Source organism: Octopus bimaculoides, chromosome 5 (genome assembly GCF_046866305.1).
Source record: "Octopus bimaculoides isolate indiv1 chromosome 5, ASM4686630v1, whole genome shotgun sequence".
NCBI classification, from domain to species: domain Eukaryota; kingdom Metazoa; phylum Mollusca; class Cephalopoda; order Octopoda; family Octopodidae; genus Octopus; species Octopus bimaculoides.
The window spans coordinates 15,239,308-15,244,307 of record NC_142932.1 but is presented as its reverse complement, the minus strand read 5'-3'; the positions used below and the strand labels follow the sequence as shown (position 1 = coordinate 15,244,307).

General features: G+C 36.6%; 1 protein-coding gene across 2 annotated transcripts in view; it reads left to right on the top strand.

Annotated features, from left to right (window-relative positions):
* Positions 1 to 3,191: 3,191 nt before the first annotated feature.
* Positions 3,192 to 5,000, top strand: part of LOC149135426 (uncharacterized) — a 108,194-nt gene continuing 106,385 nt past the window's right edge. Inside the window, exon 1 of one of the 2 annotated variants that reach the window (XM_089351997.1) lies at positions 3,192 to 5,000. This exon is cut by the window's right edge and continues 226 nt beyond it. The gene's annotated coding sequence lies outside the window, so the exon portion shown is untranslated. The other variant, XM_089351996.1, reaches the window with a different exon arrangement.

Genomic DNA, 5,000 nt, shown 5'->3' with positions numbered 1-5,000 from the left:
ACACACACACACACACACACACACACACACACACACGCCTATATTATGTATACATATTATATTCTTTTACATGTTTCAGATGAATAAATCGAACCCGGGACTTAATTTTCAAAGCCTAGTATTTATTCTGCTTCTTTTGCCGAACGTAAACACACGAACACCGGTTAAGTGGTGATGGGTGGAGTTGAAAAATACTCACACAAACACAAACACACACACACACACACACAGCGTTCATACACAAACAATTTTTCTCGTCTGGCCGTAAAGCCTTTTCTGTTTGTTTTCCTGTCTTGTTTCTTGTCCGCCACGACATTCCTCCATGGCAAGATTTAATTTGTGTGCGCAAATTTAATTTGCGGTCCATGGGAAGAGCTGTTTTAACGATGCGTCCTGCCTAGCTCTTCGAAACGCCGGTGTTAAAACGGAGGTAGCTGATGAAGTAGAATGTTCTCTATGTGGCTTGTGTGTTTTCTCGTCTCTGTTTTGTTTGCAATGTCCTGTACCCAGATATGCACCTATACATACAGGTGGATGTCGGTATGCACATACCTGTACGTATATATGCATATACTCATTTACTATTTGTTTATATATATATATATATATATATATATATATATATATATATATATATATATACATACATACATACAGCAGTCTTCTTTCAGTTTCCGTCTACCAAATCCACTCACAAGGTTTTGGTCGGTCTGAGGCTATAATAGCTGCCCCAAGGTGCCACGCAGTGGGACTGAACCCGGAACCATGTTATATATATAAATGTACACACAAACACACATAAATCTGTAAATGTGTGTGTGTGTGTGGGGGGGAAGAATTTGCATATATGCACATATTTGTGTATTTATGCAAGTATGTGTATGCGTATATGTGTGTGTGTGTGTGTGTGTGTGTCTGTGTGTGTGTGTGTGTGTGTGTGTGTCTGTGTGTGTGTGTGTGTGTGTCTGTGTGTGTGTGTGTGTGTGTCTGTGTGTGTGTGTGTGTGATTATGTGAATGCGGAGAATTGGCGGAATCTTTAAAGCGTCGAGTACAATAAGTTTGCGGTAATCGTTCCGGGTCTCTGCACTCTGAGTTCAAGTCCGGCCGAGATCGGCTTTCATGCCTCTCGGGTACGCAAATAGGATAGTAGTCGAATACCCGGTACTAGAGTAAATTACCCCTTCTACACTCTTTGTTCGTCCGTCTGTCTGTTTGTCTCTCTCTCTCTCTCTCCCTCTCTCTCGACTCTGTCTATTATTCAAAGGTCTGGTCGTGTCAGTGTCATGGCAAATCGCTCTAAGAAATTACATTAAGACAACACGTGTCTTTGGGATATACATCAACTAGCTTCATATAAATTCCACGAGTAGCAGTTTCACACACACACACACACACACATACATACATACATACACAAGTTCTTTTTCAGTTTCATTTCTACTGAATCGACTCAGAACGCTTACGCTAGTGGACACTGACTTTAAAGTACCACGCACTGGGACTGAAACCAACACAGCATGGCCGGATAGCAAGCTTCTTAACCACATGGCCACACACACACACATACACACATATATAAATATATGGTGTGTGTGTGTGTGTGTGCGTGTGTATGAGTGTGATAGTAATGTTTATCTATTATGTGTACTCGTCTGTGTGTAGAAGTGTCTATTTGTATTAGTTTGTGTACTTAAGTATCTACAATTCGCACGCACGTACACAAGCATATACTAACATACTCACACACATCGACTGCACAAACACATATACAGACTGGTATATATATGTATGTATGTATGTATGTATGTATGTATGAGTGTGTATGCATAATACATACACACTACACATCTGTATATTCGTCGTTGTGTGGTTAGAAATCTGCTTTCCAGTCACATGGTTTCGTGTTCAGGACCACCGAGTGGCGCTTTGGGTTAGTGCCTTCTACTATAAGCAATGGGCCGACAAAAGCCTTGTGAATGGATTTAGTAGAGCGGAAACTGAAAGAAGCCCGTCGTGTGCTTGTATGTGTGTGTGTGTCCCACTACCGCTTGGCAACCGGCGTTGGTTTGTTTACATCCTCGTAAGTTAGCGGTTCGGCAAAAAGTGACAGAATGAATCGGTACCAGGTTTAACGAAAATGAGTACCTCAAGGTGGTGCCCCAACACGGCTGCACTCTGAAGCCTTAAACAAAAGATAAAATACTATCTATGTATGTATATTCACACACACACATGGATGTTTACATATATGTCTACACATAGATAAATATATAAATATATAAATATATAAATATATATATATATATATATATATCGTGGTATTATATTTATGTACTCGCACCCATACACACATACATGCGTAGGCAACGTGTGTGTGTGTGTGTGCTTACGTGTGTAAATTGTTATTCATAGTAGTGTCAATTTCCAGATCGCAGGTGCGCGCTTTCTAAAGTGTAAGTCGATTCGATTGGCTGGAGGTGAGCGCAGGCGCGCTGACTTACTGGAGCTTCTGCTGCTGGTGGCGGCGACTGACGAGAAGAGAGAAGCAGACAAAGATAGACTGAGATAGTGAGAGAGAGAGAGAGAGAGGGGGAGAGAGAAAAGAAAACAAAAAGATAGAGAGGAAGACACAGAGAGAGAGAGAGAGCGAGAGATAATGAAGATGTCGTTGAGGAGGGAAATGCTAAGCTGTGGGTCTTAGACACTACATTTATGTTTTTCGTACGGAAGGGGATAAAGTTCGGATGTTGCTCTGTGTTCGTTCGGAAGTAGGCACCCCCCAGTTTTGAAAAAAATATTAAGTGGGGAAATAAACAACAACAAGAACAACGAAAGCAGCAAAACCAAGCTTTACGTTAAAAAACTTTTATAATATTGTTTTTTTGTTGTTATCCCACCCGTTGCCTCTTCGAATTCCTTCTATCATATTTTCTATGTACCCTGCTTATGTGTTACGCTTATTTTAAGGTAACGAATTGTTGTGGAATACCAGAGGAGTCCTCTATCACCACCACCACCAACAACAACATTAACGCCGAATATAATTGGATTTCTGTACACACTTTCTTAATACCAGTCGATCTGCTGTGTGGATATATATATATATATATATATATATATATATATATATATAATTAAACGTATATTTTTATATATATATATATATATATATATATATATATATATATATATATATATATATATATATATACTAATGCATATTTTTGTTTTTCTGTTTCGTTCTTCTTTACATTGTCTCTGGAGTTATTAATGACAACAAGGAAGTTACTATAGGTTTCCAAGATTCATAAATAACAACGAAAAATTTCCAAGTGTTTTATTGATGAAAAGAAAGAAGAAAAAAGTCCTACAAATAAATAATCCGTAACTTAACGGCGCACTCCTAATAAACACACACACACACACGCACACAAACACACATATCGATGCACAGACACAATAAGCATATTTACTAATAGATACACATGGTAAACGCACGCATTTACAAATAAACAAGTTGATACATACGCATACACACAGATGGTAGGCATTTACAAATAAACGCACATGTTTATAGAGACACACGCACACATTTAATATTACACATTGCTAATAAAACAACTGCATTCAAACACGTTGATTGATACAAACAAACACACACACACACACACACACACATAGCCACCGAGAAGAACACACGTTACATACACACATATACAAGTGTATGTAGATAGAAATCTTTATTATTAGAATAAGGAATTTATCAAGACATTGGAGGGATATAAAAAAAGTTTCCTTTTTAATAATTCAACTATATTTTTTACATTTGCCGGTCCGATATATTTTAGTTTGGGTTTTCCAGTCTTTTTTCTTTTATTAAGCGGAATGTAAAAGAGCTGTTATAAAGAGAGACAGTTTGGGTTACGAGTTTTCTGTGTGTGTCACCAACGTGCCCTCCTCCTGCTTCTACCGCTGCTGCTGCTGCTGTTGTTTCTAGCTGGATACTTTTCTGTGACTAAGTCACACTGCTTGTGGTGCTGCTTCAGTAAAAAAGGTCGTGTGTGTCCTTCGATATAACAACAACAGCAACAATAATAATAATAATAATAATAATAATATTCTTTCTACCATGGAGAACTGGACTGCTTTCGCCCGCTTTTCCCAACCGCTTTTGACCACTCTGATTTTACACACTAAACGGAAACCAAGATACCAACAGCTATGTTAAGGGTTTCGGATAATAAACCTTACTTAACGCCACCAACTCCGCCGATATTAACGATTACAACATCTCATGTGACACATACATACATACACATGTACTATTTCGAAACTTGAAAAAAAGTTATTTTTATTTTTTTATGGGGGGGTTTATTTCTTAACTACAATAATATATTGGTTTCTTTAAATTTTACCACCTAAATTATATCTTTATATAAATATTAATTTGTAATTTTTTGCCTACGGTTTCTTTTAAATACACCTCTGCCCCATCTGGTTCTTATAAAGCATCTTTACCAATTTACCTTTGTTAGGTAAATGGTTAAAAACTTCTTGGAATATCTGTCTTCAGCCGGAAATGTATCCACTTCGTCAAGGTTTTTTCCAGGAATTGGGAATATTTTAACAAAACCAAAAATAATAAAACCACCTTACAAGGAAAGAAGTACTCCGCGCATCCACCCGCATGTATAAAACACGTACACATATACACACATATATATTATATACAAATACATATACACACATACAGACAACATACTAATTTTTTTTCCCAATGTAATAAAAAAAAAAAAAAAAAAGTTTTGTAACACGTACTTTATATATACATGCAATAATGTATGTATAATAATATATTTCTTTACAAAATATATATCTAAAACATCTGCACACATATACACCCAACCAAAACTGTTTATATAAATAAATTTTATATATATATATATATATATATATATATATATATATAAAATATATTTCTAAACAAAGCATATATATA